Source organism: Candoia aspera, chromosome 8 (genome assembly GCF_035149785.1).
Source record: "Candoia aspera isolate rCanAsp1 chromosome 8, rCanAsp1.hap2, whole genome shotgun sequence".
NCBI lineage: Eukaryota > Metazoa > Chordata > Lepidosauria > Squamata > Boidae > Candoia > Candoia aspera.
The window spans coordinates 69,998,880-70,015,322 of record NC_086160.1 but is presented as its reverse complement, the minus strand read 5'-3'; the positions used below and the strand labels follow the sequence as shown (position 1 = coordinate 70,015,322).

The following is a 16,443-nucleotide window of genomic DNA, read 5'->3' as shown; positions in this document are numbered from 1 at the left end:
GAACTGGAGATTAAAGCAGTTAGTCTGTATCATTTATGCTCATTAATTCCAGGTTAAGTGAATGAGGTACTTGATCAAAATATTTATTCCCTATGGCAGTATTTGGTATTTATTCCCTATGGCAGTATTTGGTATTTAGAAGCGTTCTCTCTTTTGTTTTTAATGGCAAGATTCACAATTTATTAATATTTAGTTTCTCAAAGTTCATCTACTACCAGATTTCTAAACTACCACAAATTTTATTAGCACTATCCCTATCAAAGCTATAGCAACCCATTATTATTATTATTGTATTTTCCATTCAAAAGCAAAGATTAGGGATGTTTTGAAAAGGGGAAAATCAGTCTCATTGCTCATGATGAAACGCATCTCTTAGCCAAACTTCCTCCAGTTAAGTTAAGTTTGAGGACATTTTCTACAGGCAAACACAAACGTGTCTTCAGCTGGAAGGTGAAGATGTCTCACCCATCCTGACCACAAAACCTTTGCCTTCCTCAATTCCCAGTTTCTTCCCTAATGTCTCAACTTCCTCCTTTGTCTCCCAATTGTCCCAGAATCAATCCCTAAATCTTCCCATTCTGACATCTGCTTTAATCTTCCCACCAGCAGCACATTATGAGCAACTTTGATCTCACATTTCTCTAACATTTTTACTCATCCCAGTGTTTCCTTTCCCTAACTTTCTATCAGTCTCATCTCACCAGTCTTTACTCAGTTTTCTTCTCTTTAAATTTATTTATTTATTTGATTGATTGATTTCTATAGCCGCCCATCTCAGCAAGTGACTCTCGGCGGCTTACAACAATAAAACCATAAAATAATTAAAACAATTATAATTAAAACAGTTAAAATAGAAAAGAAATAGAAAAGAAATACCCCCTCTTTGGGCATTCTTCCATGATCTAGCCCTCCCACCACCTTGGCACTTTCTTCCTGGGAAAGAATATCACCACTATATTCTTCTCATTATACCTTACATGAGTTTTTTCTCTTTTAAGTAAGAGAAATCAGCCTTTTCCCGCTTGTAAATGTACCCTTCATCAATGTTCTATTGCCAACAGCTTTACTTTCAGCCAAAAAGACAGATTTATTCTGTATATTAGTCTGCCCCAAAAAATGCTGGGTTCTTTTTCTGATTATGCAAGAGGCATATATGAAGATAATCTACTGATAACACGGAAGATCTAATCACAAAGGTTGCCACAAACTAATAGAGAAAATCCAAGACTTGTCAAATGAGTGGATGCTGAAAAGTATGATTAATTGATACACAAGTGCTTTAATTCTCTAGGAATATTGCAAATTCAGAGAGTCAGTCTGATTTAGTCCTTGGGCCAGTCACTTTCTCTCAGCCCTAGGAAACAGGCAATGGCAAACCACTTTTGAAAAACCTTGCTAAGAAAACTGCACGAACTAGTCCAGGCAGTCACCAGGAGTTAAAAACTGACTTGAAGTCGTACACAAAAATTGCAAATGCACAAAATGAAAATGCATAGCCCATAAACAGAGCCACATATAAGCCTCTCCTTCACACAGATCCATTTTGAACCTGCAGCACCAACAATATGCCAACAATTTGTCTTTCAGTATTTCCATTACTGTGTACAACTCCCCTCATTTGCTAATGGTTCAGCTGGGTCAATGCTTCTGTTCTTTTCTAAAACAGGCTTGCTTCACACACCACAGTAAGCTACAACTTGTTTCAACCACGGGCTGAAGAAACAAGCTATAGTGGTCTGATTCAAGTAGACTGGGTTCATATGTTACTCTAAGCCATGGCTGAAGAAACCATAATTAATTGTGTTCATACATTGTACTTAAGCTGTCTTACAAACCACAACAGTTAAGTTCACACAAAGCCCAACCCAAAAAACATACAGCCTGGCGCTGTGTGAATATTTTCAATAGACGTCCTATTTTGCCAATGGTATTGACAAAAACTAGGTCAAAGGGAACCACCTAATATCACTGAGCCCAAAACGTAGATATCATCTGTGTGTGTGTGTTCCAGTGTAAATGGCCACATAATACTTGAAGGGATGGTACTGCTGTTCTGTGGTTTCCTGCACAGCAAGGATGAAAATTAGGAGCTGCCCCTCAGCATCAAAGCTTCTTTTCTTCTTTGTTCTCTCTAATGTGTGACCTGTACAATATAAGCATGAGACTTATTCACAGCTTGATTTCTTCAGGAAGGAACAGTTATGTGAATAAGTTCCCATAACTTTCTAGACCTTCACTTGAAGGAACCATGTCTTACGTTAAGTCAGACGTGACTGTCAGAAGAGGCAGTTATTTCCTTTTCCTCCACCAACACTGAAGGGCTCAGTTCCAGAAAGTGTTAGAATGACTGTCTTAACCTACAATAATCATTTCCTAACCAGATACTCTCCAGATGGGTTGCTGACTAGAAATTATGGGATCTGAAGTCCAACAAGTTTGAAAGGCACCAGGATGGAGAAAACTGATCTAGAATTTCTGAGCCAAATGTACAGTATTAATCATTCTGTTCCCATAAGTATGTTCCGATAGGTGACTTCATCTAAAATGGTGCCACCTGCAGGCCTCCACTCCCAGGTAAGAATTGTAATTTTTCACTTTAGAGATTCACCTTGCAGAAATGGAGTGGTCCACTTAAAACTGTAGAAATGTTTATCTACTTCTAACCTCCAGCAAACTAATATAAAACTGAGCAACCTAAGAACTTTTATGGGATTATTTCTAAGACTGCGCTAACCAAATACCCACCATTAGAAAAACAACACTTGTCCTGGGGCAAGTGCTACATAATGTAAAAGACTCAAAGGCAAAAATACAAAATAAGGGCACAGATAACTGGAGATCTCTTCCAGAATGCTGCCAGGAAGGTAGAGTTATACAGAACCGGAGATGGCAGATTTTACTTTCACCATCAATGTGTCTAGTACTTTACTTCTCCACATTTTATATTTAAAAAGAATATGAAGCAGTATGAATTAACCTCCTGCATCCAGCTCCTGCTGATCCCGGTCACTGAAAATCAACCCTGCATAGGCGTATTTTAGATTTTGCCTCTTGATCACACTAGAAAGTTACGATGTTAGGAACTGACCTTTATAAGTTAGCTGATATCAAGAACATAATGTAATTTAGATTAATGGAAGCTAAGTCACAGCAGGAAAAACCAAAGTGCAGATGGCAGATAAGTCTTTAGATCAAGAGCAGATGCAATTAACACACAGATTCAGATGACTCAGACTGAAAACCCTAAGTACGCTATGCCATAAACCCTAAAGATATTAAAGAAAAATTACAAAGCAAAATATTTACCTAAACCCTAATTGAAGGTGAAAATAAACATAACTATGTTGCCATGAAATAATATGGGCAAAATAGAACTACCTCCAAGCTTACGGACTAATGAAGCCAGCCCTGGACAAAATCCAAAGCAGGGGATTGGGAGACTAACAAAGGAAAGGCTTATTACAATATTACAAGGATGGGGGGGGGGGGAGAGACAGAACAAAAGGATGCTACAGCAGCAGGCTGAATGGGCAATGAGTTAGGGTTAGCTGAAAGCCACAGAGTTAACAGGAAGCTCCGAAGAAGGGAAAGAGAAGGACATGTAAGAAATTTGTTCCACTACAGAATGTGTGTAGAGTACATTTTGTTAGCATTATGACAAATCGGAGGGATTTCAAATGGCTTATGAAAACAAGTCTTCTTAGAATGAGGAGCTGATGTCAGTTTAATCAACCTAAGGCAGCTGATGTGTTTGCATTCCATTTGCTCTTTCTAAATGCGAACCAGTTTCAAATATTAACAGGACATGTCATGTGAAACAACCCAACAGTTGAAGAGAATAGCAGACTTATCCTTACTTTTCCACAGATTAAACCACCAGGATCCAGGAAGACTCCGCCGTAAAATGACTCCTGTATTTTGAATCCACGAGTGGCCATCCCACTGGGCACAATACTTTTATCTTCAGCCACGCAGCCTAATGCAGGCAACAGTGGCCATTGCCACTGACAGCACCACAACACAGTTACAACTGAGATGGATATCAGTTAACTGAGGTGTATCTGGAGCAACCTGCATACATCTAGGCACAATTCCCCTTCACTTCCTTTGGAACACAAATGCATCCAGCCCTCACCGAAATGGCAGAGCAAGGGTGTTCCACCACTCTACTGTTCATGCAGTAAGCCCTGGCCTCTATAGAAAAAGCTGCACTGACAGGTAAGACCTTTACATGCCTCAAAAGAAGAACTGGTGTCCATACAATGAATAAGCATTCCATATAATGAATGAGAGCCAGTTCGATCTAGTGGTTAAGGCAACGGGCTAGAAACCAGGAGACGGAGAGTTCTAGTCCCGCCTGAGGCATGAAAGCCAGCTGGGTGACCTTGGGCCAGTCCCTCTCTCTCAGCCCAAGAGCCAATCAGGCATGGTATGAGAGTTCTAGTCCCGCCTCAGGCATGAAAGCCAGCTGGGTGATCTTGGGCCAGTCCCTCTCTCAGCCCAACCCACCTCACAGGGTTGTTGTTGTGGGGAAAATAGGAGGAAGGGGTAATAGGTATGTTCGTCACCTTCGGTTATTTATAAAAATAATAAAGGCAGGATAGAAAATAAATAAAATAAAAATAAATTTCCCGTGTGCCTCATTTGCACTCGGAACAAATGGTGCCACAAACTCCATGCACATCCCTGCACCATATTTCTCCCAGATGCTAGTTTCTCAACAGGTTTTGAGAGTAACACAGATTTATATAAAGTGCCATGCTCATCACTCATGCAAAATGCCAGTGGTTGGCCTTTGAGTAAATGCCTTATCAAAAGTAGCCACTAAGTAGTTCTGCTAGGGCAGAAGTCATGCATGCTCCTTCACCCAAGCATACATTTCTGATCAAATAAATGCATATTATTTGTTACTTTCTCAAGCACAGCTCTGATGTTTCCTGAAATGAGCCATTATTACTCAGAGAATTTAATCCTGTGGAGATTGTGATCATGTTCCTAAAAGTCAAACTGGAGAATAGCCCAGGCAGCTTTAGTTCAGTTTTAAAGTGAAACAAAGATAAGAGTCTGGAAACGTTATTTTCTTTCTTCCTTTACAGATCAAGCTGTAATTAAACAGAAGTACAAGAAATGTTTCGAGTAAGCTTCCCCAACATGGTGCTCACCAAATATCTTGGGGTGCAGTCCATGGCTGATGTGCTTCCTGGAAGTTCTGAAGGCTGCAATCACAACAGAAGTGGAAAGCACCAGTTGGGGAAGGCTGATTTTGAGAAAAAGCAAGGACATGGACAGAGGTGTGTCTTTGCCTACAATCCTTCACAATGCTCTGCATAGGAGGATGGTCAATTTATGGTGTATCTTCCAGAACAAACCAGCTCCCAGCAGTGGGACTGTGAATGGAACGCATAATGGGGCCTACTGAGATTGGTCCCCTCTGCTTTTGGACCTTAACTATTTATCAGTCTCATCCCATCTGTATCTCACCCTTCCTCTGGGACAGAGAAAGACATGGGGTGGCCTAGAGTTAGAAGTGTCCACAGGGTATCCAAAAAGTCAACATGGCAGCCATGAGTGTACGATCGTGACCACCATATTGACTTTTTTTTTCATAACACCCTGGAGACCCCTCTGCTTGGAGCCCTTTCTTGTGGATCCCAGGATCTCCTTCAGCTACACTGGCAAAAGTCAGCTCTAACCATTCTAAAATGGTTTTTTTATTGAAACAAACACAACATCAAGACAAAAAAAAGGAAAATAAACACACAGTAACTCTAGTTTAAGTCTAAAACAAAAACATGGCCTGCCCCAAGACCCACTTAGGTAATAATTCTAGACCCAACCAGGGTGCACCTCAACCCCTACAGATCATTGCCCCTCATTATATCCCCCCCAACCCTTAACCATGGTCTGCAGAAACCAACCTCCAGAAATTCCCTTTCTCGCTTACACCACGAAGCATATTTTCTCTTCCTCTGTCTTTCTCCCAAATATGTCTTTGTCACCTATCCTGATTAAAAGAGGCCAACCACAGGGTTAGGACCCTAACCCTATAGACTGTATAGAATTCCCAAAAAATGCTTTATCCATAGTTATCCATGGTCAACACCTAGCCTCTATACACACCACAAAGGTGAGAGAGATGTAAACTATGTACTTTTTAGTGCTGTTTTCCAAAATATGGTCCAGTTCACAGATCATAACAAGTCAAAATATGATTTACTTGGGTTGAGATTATTGTAAACTATTGTGTGAACCAGCTGCGACTTATTCAAAAACCATGACTAAAGAAACCATGATTTAGCATGATGCATGAGCCTAATCAACAACCCCCGCCCTGTAATTAACTCCCCCAGTCAGGGCTGCACACATTTCAGTAATAAAACTCCAACCAATATGCAACGGACACCTTCAAGGCCCTTCTGTCTCAAGATAAATCAAAGCTTAAGTGGGCAGCTGATTCCTCCTGCCTTCAACCTGGATCACATACTACTGATAATTCTTCTGCTCAAAAAAAATCACACATGTGTGCATGCACATGCACATTTTGCCACAAAATGAAATATGCATATCTCACATAGAAAAAAACAGTTGAGGAGAGACTTACAGGAGAAAAGAAAGAGACTGAAGCAAATATTTCTGCCTGCAAGTGTTCAGTTCAAGCTTGTAATTTCCAGTTGGAAGGAAGGAAGAAAAAAAGTCAAAGGAACTGTCTTCATTTCTAGATTCTTGTTCTCCCCTGCTTCCAACGAACTGATTTCTCCCAACCATCATTTCTAAAGTGTAGCACCAAATATTCCTTTATTAGCTTTTTTTTGCAGCTTACACCACTGTTCCCAGTGACCACGCATTTGAATCTACTCCAGCTGAGAAAGTTTTTCAACTTTTCTCCCAAATTCAAACCTTACATACTTTTTTCCACTACACAATTCAATCTTGCATTTATTTACTTACTTTCCTTCCTCCACTACCGGCTCCCTCTTGCCCTAAAGATACTGCAAACTCTCCCCGTAGGTGCAGTAATCTTTTCCCATGCCTCTCGCCAAGCATGTTCAAAGAGCTTCTTGCATCACAAGATCCCACAACTATAGCCGAGGGTAAGAAGCAAGGCAGAAAGTGCGATTTTCAAGCAATTCGCCTTCAGGTAGAAGCAACTGACCCTGACAACCCCCTACCCGCTCACCGCAACATCCGCGGACAGCTAACCCACAGCATGCAAGCAGGGCTGCATTCCTACAACATACTTAACCTGATTACTGATCAATACAACTTCACTAATCAGTCAGCATGTCAACGCTAGCCAAGAGTACAGTAGCAGGTTGTGCAAAGCCTTGGCTGACGGGGCCGTGTGAACACAGCCAGCGGGAGTTCTCCGGGGCCAGATTCTGCCCGTGCTCCGGTGCAGGAGTTGCGCGCACCCTCCTCGATCCGCCCCTCCCGCTCTCACCCCCCAAAGCCGCCTTTTATTTCAAACGCTCGGCTCGCTCTTTCCGCCTGCAAATGGTTGCGACAAAACGCGGGCGAGTCGAGCACGCGAGGGGAAGCTCTGCCCAGCGAGCCCCGCCTCGGGGACCCGGGATTCAAACGCCCCGCTCAGCCGAGAGGCACCGGAGAGGGCCGGCCCGGCACCCCTCGGCTCTCCTCCCCCTGAACCCACCTCGCAGGGCTGCTGGGAAGAGAGGAGGCGGCCGGGCGAAGAGGCCCCTCGTCCGCGGCCAGCTCCCGGCACAAGCCCCGCGCGGGAAGGGGCTGCCCGCCCGCCCGCCTGCCCCAGCGCCCGCCCCGCCCTCACCTCCTGGGGTCTCCCTTCCGCCGGTCCTCCAGCTTGGCGGCTGTCCGGGGCCGCGGGGGCGGCCAGTAGAGGCGAGGAACGAGCGCGAGGCGAGCGAGAGCCGCACGAGGCAGCCGCTGGGCCGGACCGGGGCGCGCGCGCCCTCCGCTTCTCCTCCTCCTCGCCTCCTCGCAACTTTTCGGAAAACCGGGCGGGCTGCGGGCGCGAGCCGCGGCTTCCCCGGCAGCGACCCTCCTCCTCCGCGCACGCCCCCCCGGACGGCGGCGGGGCTGGGCGGGCGCCCGCGAGCGGGAAGAGGCTCCTCAACGGGGCGGGCGGGCTCGGCGAGGCGCGCGGGCGGGCGACCGTCTGTCTGCCCCCGGGGCTCCCGTCCTCCGGTGGGGTGGGCGTGCGAGCCCTCCCGTTGCCGCCGCCGCCGCCTTCTGCGGCTGCTGCTGCTTCTCCTCCGCGGGAACAGGCAGCGGCGAACGAGAAGGGAGTCCCTCCGGGCGTCCTCCGGCAGAGAAGCCCGTCCGAGGTTTAAAGCCGCGGCTGGGCGCTGCGGCCCGTCCCCTTTCCGTCCCCTCCTCCCGGATCCCATTCCCACCCAGCGGGCCCGCGTGCTCTCGCAGCCGAGAAGCGTCACAGGGCCCCGGGCGGCCGGAGGAGGCGGAGCCAGGCCGGATCGGGCTTCGGGTGGTGCGAGGTCTGGGCTGCGGCCGGTGGGCGGGGAGGGAGCTCGCCGCCGCCCGGCCGGGCCGTCCGTCTCTCGGGGGGGGGCGGTTTGGGGTGAACGCACGGGGTCCCGGCCCTGCCCGAGGGGCGACTGCTGCGTCCCGGTGGGGGGCGTGGGGCGTGATTGCATTCTTTATTTCTCCCTCCGCCCAAACTTTATTTCCGTCTCCGAGCAGGTGCTTCGGGAAAGTCCCCGGAAAAGCTCCCCAGGCACAGCCGTCAGAAGCCCGCGGGTCCCCGAGACTCGCTGTTTGCTAAACGGACCCATTTTGTGAGTTTGGGCAAGTCAGGCGCTGAACCGCAAACTGACCCGCGGTGTGAATGCCTCTGCTAAACCTGCAAGGCTGTTGTGCCTCTCTTAACCTGCTGCCTGGCCGGTTAGGTGTGGTGCGTGTGAACTCAACGGCTTATTACCCTGAGAGTGTGTGCGGTTGCACGGATCACTTTCGTGGCCAAACACTCCGGACAGCTCACGAGCAAAGCCCAGGCTGGCAATATATTTGTGCCACAGACGTCTTTTGCCGGTGATCATCCTGGGCACATCAGCTTCCAAACACATTCCTCTGAATTCAGTGAGCCTTACTCCCAAGCAGGTGTGTGTTGGGGGGGGGGGGGTGACATCTAAAAAATGCAAGTGTGGTGCATGAACGTGGGGGGGGGGGAAGCGTGGAGTGAGGTAGAATTGAAATGCACCAAAGCTTATCCACAGCAATTCCCTAAAGTTTATTCACAAAATGAACACAGTCATCCTTTCTGGTCTCAGGAATTACAGTTACTCCTGTAGCTATTAAAAGAATCTAGTGCCCCCTTAAAAACAAAGCTGGCAGCATTGGGCGACTTGACAGCTTCATCTTTGGGAAGTCACGAGCTTTTTCGTTCAGAGATTAGCCTGGCTACCTTCCTATCTCCCCCAAGAGTACCACCACCCTGTAGCATATACTTAGAAAGCCAGGTGTGCAAATCCTCCTTGGATGTTTTCATTCCCTCCTGGTGCTTATGCTTTTAGGACCACTGCAAAGTAAAAGGTTCTTCAGGCCACAGGAAGCAAACTGGTCAGTTACAAATCCAGCAATAGCATTTGCCCAAATATCTGCTGAGCTTGATTACTTTTAATTTTGGTTCCTTTTTTGTGGCTTGCAGCGTTGCATGAACCAAGGCTGTTTGGTCAGGATTGGGAACGTATGACGCAAGCCAGAGAAAGGGTGCGTTTAGCAACAAGCTTAAGGATGTTGTGTGATCGCAGTCAATATGTGAGCCAATAGATCAGCCCTGGATTAACCATTAAGCAAAAGAAGCACGTGTTTAGGGCACCAAAGGAAGGGGGGGGGGGCGCCACAGAGTAGCTATCATGCCTTTAACTCTTTCATTGACATGCTCAACTCTAGTTTCCAGCACTTACTGAGTCTTCAATCTTGTCAGTCAAACAATGGAGGGGCCACGGGGCACCGTCGTTGGGTTGTACTTAGGGTATCAATTGGCCTTAACCTGGCCCTGCTATAAATTCAAGGAGGATGCAAATAGTTTGTCTCAGGGAAGGGGACTTCAAGGAGGGAATGTGGGCAGTGACCCTCCTGGTTGTTCCAGACCATAGGCGAGAAGTCCATAAAAGCAGGGGCTCTCTTCAGTATGACTCCTTTGTACCCTCCTCCAGGTCCTTGACATGCTTGCACTAGAAAATAAGAGAAATTTAACATGAAACTTCTTCAGGCAAAGCCCAACCTCAAATGAGATTGCAACACTGCTCTCAGCAGAGCCTTCCCCTGAGGGCTTTGTAGCTTTCTACCCTGCCTTGTCTTCAGAAGCCCAAGGTGGCATTCATGGCACTTCTTCCAACTTGTCCTCACAACATCAACGGTATAGATAAGTTGGGCTGAGCAAGTGTAACAAGTCATATATTAAGTCTCTTTCGTCACCTTCTTCATCAAGAAACCTGAACATCCCATGCTAGGCGCCGGATAGAAAGAGATTTAACCCAGCAGCTCATAGCTTCATCTTCCAAGAGATCCTCAAGACAGATCCTTGCAAAACACAGCAGCCAACGGGATTTAGTATTGGTACACACTTAAATCTAGGTCTCGTCGTATGTGGCTGTCCCCACCACCACAGGTAGAATGGGCTAAGAAAGAGGGACCGACCCAAAGTTACCCAGGGAGCTTCCATGGGTGAGGGAGGACTAGAAGCTGGGCCACCTTAACCTCAAGCAACCTTGACAATATTTGCTCCCTCTCTCTCTCTCTCTCTCTCTCCCTCCCTCCCCCTCTCTCCCTCTCCCTCTCCCTCTCGTCATGCAGTAATAGTAGCACAACTTGCTTTTGATCAGTGTTGCTATCTTCTGCCCTTTTCACTTAAGTCCTGCTTTAAAGTAAAGTCTGTGGGTAATCTTTCTAGGATCACCCCTTGCTTCCTGGCACCAAACCACACTTCTCTGCCCCCCTCCTCCTCCCAGCAATCATGGCTGCTTTCACCATCTATCTTGGACCATCAGTGACATTCATTTAGTCCCAGCAAAGATGTGTTTTACATAACACGCTGCAACCCTGGGTGGTTAGCACAAGCCAGCTTTACTCCCTCTCCCTGTCCTTAACTAACATCAAGAAGCTTCTGATTCTGATTAAGGAAGTGATGTCTCACCCAAGCTGAGAGCAGCCCCTGTGGCTGATTAGTGCAAAATGGAATTTGAAACCTACAGGTAATGCGTTTTATCATGGGCCATCGTTTTATGAACAAGAGTGTTCTCAGGAAGATATGGAAGGGTATAAACCAAGAAACATTAATGGCAGTATGATACAAAAAGTATGATACAAAAACTTTACAAGCAGTTAAATTGCCTTTCCCTGGGCTGTTACCCTCCTGATGTATTGACTTCTAGTCTTACCAACTGCAGAATGAAGAAACCCCCAATTCAGGAATGCAACAGGTGGGGGAAAGCTGGCTTAAGTATACATCTTTGTTAATAATTTACAAATGACACACACCCCACATCAGTCAGGACCATTCCTTTTTCTTCCTCCAGATCATCCCCTTTCTCATCCATATTCAGGAAGCCCAAGAGAATGAAAGACACATGGAGCACAGAATCTTTTCAGCATGAACTCCCTAGTCATTTAAAGTGATACATCGCATCACCTAGCCATCACTGGGGTGAAAGGTCAATCATGAAGATGGGCCTTATATCACCACAGTATGAGCTGGATGAGGGTAAAGGGCATTGGAAGTCAATAGTGTGGAAATGGCCTCACTCTCAACAGGTTGGTGAGCTATGTTGAAGGAGAAAGTGACGCTGCAAATCAACATTGGACACCATCTTCCCTATGAAGAAGTTTCTCTTGGGCTCCAAGAAATGTTGATACCATCACAGACCAACAGCCAGAGATGATGATCAGTAGGAAAAGAATGGTTTGGTACCATCAGTTCTACATAAGGCAAGCCTGCACCTGCGTCCCTAGATATTTGGTGTGTGCTGTGTCCACAAAGACACAAAGTATTTAAAAGCACTTTGGATTAACTTGCTCTGTTCATCAGAAAGATGTTTCCTTTTTCCTGTGTATGTCACATTATGGTTGAGTATCCAAGAGAGGTGGGGCTGCAATTCAGATACATTTTTATCTGGACATGTTCTGTGATAGGTGGATTTTGGATAGGTCCGTGTTTGGTATGTAAGCATCCATTTGAGGTTTAAAGATCATCTCCCCTGATCTGAGGACCTGACTAGGGTTGTTCCGGTGTGCACTGTCTGTCTGTGATTTGTTTGTGACTAAGTATCTCAGTATAAGTGTCACTGCTAATTGGTAAAGTTTAATAAAAGTGATCTGTGTGGTTTATTTGGGTTCTTATATCTTTCTGGGCATATCAACAGCCAGCAAACATATATAGCACTCAGACCTCATTCCTGAACCTGGATTTCTGTCCAAGGCCACAGCTATAGAACTGCTTCAGTGAATACCAAATAAAGTTGCTACTGCTGACAGCTAAGATTGCTCAAGCAAACATCCATTTCTGGGGGGGAGGGGGGGTTTCCATTTTTCTCTTCCCTACATCATCCTACTCTATGAGTCCCGCAACACTGTGGAACAAATAAGTGGGGAGAAGGTCTGTATCTCACCAATGGTATATACCCTTGCACAGATTCATTTTGTCCACCAGTTGCACCTTCTCCCAGATCAGGAGGCCCTTCTCACTCCTTAGCCATATCTCACTTGGCCTCCTACATAGTGCTCTACCCTTGAAGATCACTCAGAAGCTACAGCTGGTCCAGAATGAAGCAGCATGAGTAGTTATGGGCCCATGTTGGGACACCTATATGACCTCCCTGCTTAATGATCTGCACTGGTTACCACTTGGACTCCAGGTACAATTCAAGGTGTTGATCATCTTTAAAGTCTTTCATTGCTTAAGGCCTTGTTATTTGCAGGGCTGGCTCTTTCCAATTGTCTAAGGTAAGGCAAGGCAAGGCAAGGCAAATCAAATCAAATCAGACAGGTGGGCATGGCTGCAGGTCCCCTAGCAAATGTCAACTTATGGAACCCCAGACTCATGCTTTTTCTGTTGTTGCTTCTGATCTCTGGAACAGCATTCCACCAAAAACCACATGACTCCAGTCTTTCAGAAAGGCCATAAAGACTTGGCTATTCCAGCAGGCCCTGGGCCAGAAAGATTTGTGAACTAGCTGGTATGTTACAGGGTTGTTTAAGTTTTTATATTTCCCGGGCAGTTGGATGTTCTATTCTTTTTTTATTGTTTTATTTTTTTTTATGCTCAAGTTGCATGACGATTGGGCAACCTTAGAGGCTGTAGCCCGATTGGCAATAATAATAATAATAATAATAATAATAAGTCAACAACTGTCAGTGAAGAGACACAGGCAACTGGATAAAAAAGCTTTATTTTTTTTCTGACAATTGTTTTTGAGATGGATGGATATATAGGCAGATTGACAGACACGTACAGAGAAGGGGGGAAGAGGCTCATCTGAATGACAGCCACATGCTTATGTGCTTGCAATCCAAAAAATCTGCTCAGTAGATCTTTCCAAAAAGTGCATTTCTGTTTCCCAGGCTGCTCTCCAATATCCATCAAGTTTATCCATTCTGGTAGGTTTTAATTGCTTCATATTGGTGGTTAACACTTGTCTTAGCTGCTTTTTTAAAATTACCCATAAAGATGATTATAGAGTGTTGGGTAAATAATAATTCAAAGAAATAAATGTCTTTGGATCTCTCTGATGTTTGTTTTGCATCTTTGTCTCGAGGATCTCGTCAATTTGAATGTCTGTTTTGCACTGCAGATGGGTACTGGCAGGCACCCCAAAAGTTTAGCCTTCTTGCCAGCAAGTCTTTATTTTCTAAGCTGTAGATTCAAGGCAAGCTAAGATCATTCTTTCAGAACTCAGTCTAGCCTACAGCCCCAGCATTCCCTGGAGGTCACCCATCTAAGTGCTTATCTAGCAAGCCAAAATAGGCAGGTGCTCAGTACATCCTTTTCACTTACATGGAAGTTCTTCAGAAGATCTAATTGCTGGATCCTGATCATGATTTGCACTGGAAAACAATAGATTGGTACAATAAATTGCACTGGTAATCTACATTAATAGAGATATAAGTTATAATTGATTGGTTGATTGTGTACTAACAAGTTGGTGTCAACACTTAGCGACCACATAGATAGGTTTTCTCCATGATGATCTGTCCCTAACCTGGTCCTTCAGGTCTTCCAACAGTGCACCCATCACCAGTGTAACTGAGTCTATCCACCTTAATGGTGGTCATCCTCTTCTCTTTCCTTCCATCTTTCTCAGCAGCACAGCTGGGTCTTCGCATGATGTAGGCTAATTTGAGCCTGGTTATTTGTGCCTCAAGTGAGAACTCTGGGTTGATTTGTTTGATGATCCATTTGTTTGTTTTCTTGGCTGTTCACAGCATTCTCAGGAGTCTTCTCCGACACCAGAGTTCCAGAGCGTCAATATTCTACCTTGCTTCTTCAGAGTCCAACTTTTGCTTCCATAGAATGTCACAGGGATAAGTTATAATGGTTACAACAAAATTATTTCTTCAGTTTGAGAAATCTTCTGAGCATAAATGTTTTACATTTTGTTACATTCCTCCCACTCTGTAAACATACTTGGCTGTTGAATGTCTTACTACACAGAGAAAGCATAACACAGGCTTAGCGCACTCCTTCTATAATGTTGAGTTAACCAGTGGGATTTATTGTTTTTTACACCAGCGCATCTCACCACCATTTGTAAAACTCATTTTCAAAGTTACCTAAAAAATTATCTTTCCAATCTGTTTAAAAAAAAAAAATCAAACTTGCTTGGGACACGAACAGTGGGGAAATTATTAAAAAAGGATGGAGAGGCAGAAAAAAATCTCTAATATGCCAGCAACATTATAAACTTTACAGATAACTTAAGTATTTTTCTCCCTTTAATTAAAAAAATGGGTGATGAAGAAAAACTATTCATTTGGGCTTCATACAAATCCAACTCAAGTCCCGGATCAAATTAAAGCAAGAAATTATTAGGAAACAGAAAGAAACAAACAGAAAAATAAAGATGTTTGCAAGGAAATAAAATACTAAATCATCTCTATTAGTACTTCTAGCATAAATCTCATGCTTCCTGCAGTGAGGCCTAGGGATCCCCCAGGGAGATCTCTGCAAAGTGCCTTCAGGATACTGAAATCAGTAGCAAAAGGATTCCCAATGGAGGCACTGGATTCATAATTCATCACTGACGCTCATAAGGTATGGTGTAGTTCATGCTGCCAAGAGTGATAGGTTGGTACATCCATTCAGACGAAATGTAGATGATAAGATACTTTGAGCCCCCGTTCAGGATTGAAAGTGGAAGTAAGGCAGTCTTCAGATCAGTTGCCATGCTGTCCAGGTAGACCAGACTAGGAAACCAAAGTTATGAATGCTAATATAACTTTTATTATAAAGTTACAGTAACAGAACTTGCAAGTCTGAATACGCTTCCCCCCTCCCTCCCTTTATCTTCAGGGGAACTAGGGATGGTTTCTTCTGAGACATTAACTCAGGTTACAGTTCTGGCCCAGACTCAGATTTCTTTTATCTGACTCTTGACTCAGTTGTGGCTCTTCCTCCTGTTCCTCAAGGCAACCCCTTCTGCCTATTACACATGCAGATGGAGCATGCTTTGTATTATATTCCAACACATCTGGTAAACATCAGGTATGGGAAGGCAAAGCCAGCACAACCACTGGAAAACAGATTTCTTTTTCTATGGGAGGCATTGATCTCATTGAAAGGACAGGGAAGTATATGCACCAGTGATTAGTTTTTGGAGCCCTGAAAGTTAGCTAGGTGGTCAGGGTGTGGTCATTTTAAGGCTCTATATACAAGAAAGGCAGGCCTGTATTATCGCTCTTCAGCCAAGTGACTCAAGCCAAAAAAAAGTGAGAGGTAAAGGAAGGTGTGTCCCAGGGTAACAGTAAACACAAATGGACGCTAATCAAGCAAACTTGTTAGTATTTCATCCAGGAAGTGCAATGTGTTCCGAGGCCCAGATGTGAGAACTATCCATCATACACCACAACGAGAGGTATGCTTTCCTGGCATCTTTTTCAGTAGCATCCATATGCCCTTAAAAAGTAGATGACCTGAGTTAAGAACAAACAGCCTCTCCCAGAGGAATATAAGGCAGCAAAAAAATCCTAAGAGAGGCTTTCTATATTAAAGAGAAATTATTTGAAGTAAAACAATAAATAAACCTTGACCTTCCTTTCGGGGAAATACGGCACTTACACAGCCCATTCATTCAGGGTGGGCACCACACTGAAGCTGTTTGTGAGTTGCTGGTGTCAGCAAGGTTTAGGTAGCTGAAATGGTGATAATGGAATGTCAGTGCCCTGGTGCAGTAAGTTCCTGATCGTTTTCTTTTTTTTTCTGTTCAGAACTGGCAGGATATGTATCTGGGAGTT

General features: G+C 44.8%; 1 protein-coding gene across 3 annotated transcripts in view; it reads right to left on the bottom strand.

Moving 5' to 3' along the window:
• SLC4A4 (solute carrier family 4 member 4) overlaps nucleotides 1-8,056 on the bottom strand; it is a 170,849-nt gene extending 162,793 nt beyond the window's left edge. For 2 of the 3 annotated variants that reach the window (XM_063309920.1, XM_063309921.1), the window contains exon 1: nucleotides 7,787-8,051. The gene's annotated coding sequence lies outside the window, so the exon portion shown is untranslated. Of the gene's footprint in view, nucleotides 1-7,786 lie in introns of all 3 variants that reach the window. The other variant, XM_063309922.1, reaches the window with a different exon arrangement.
• Nucleotides 8,057-16,443: the final 8,387 nt, after the last annotated feature.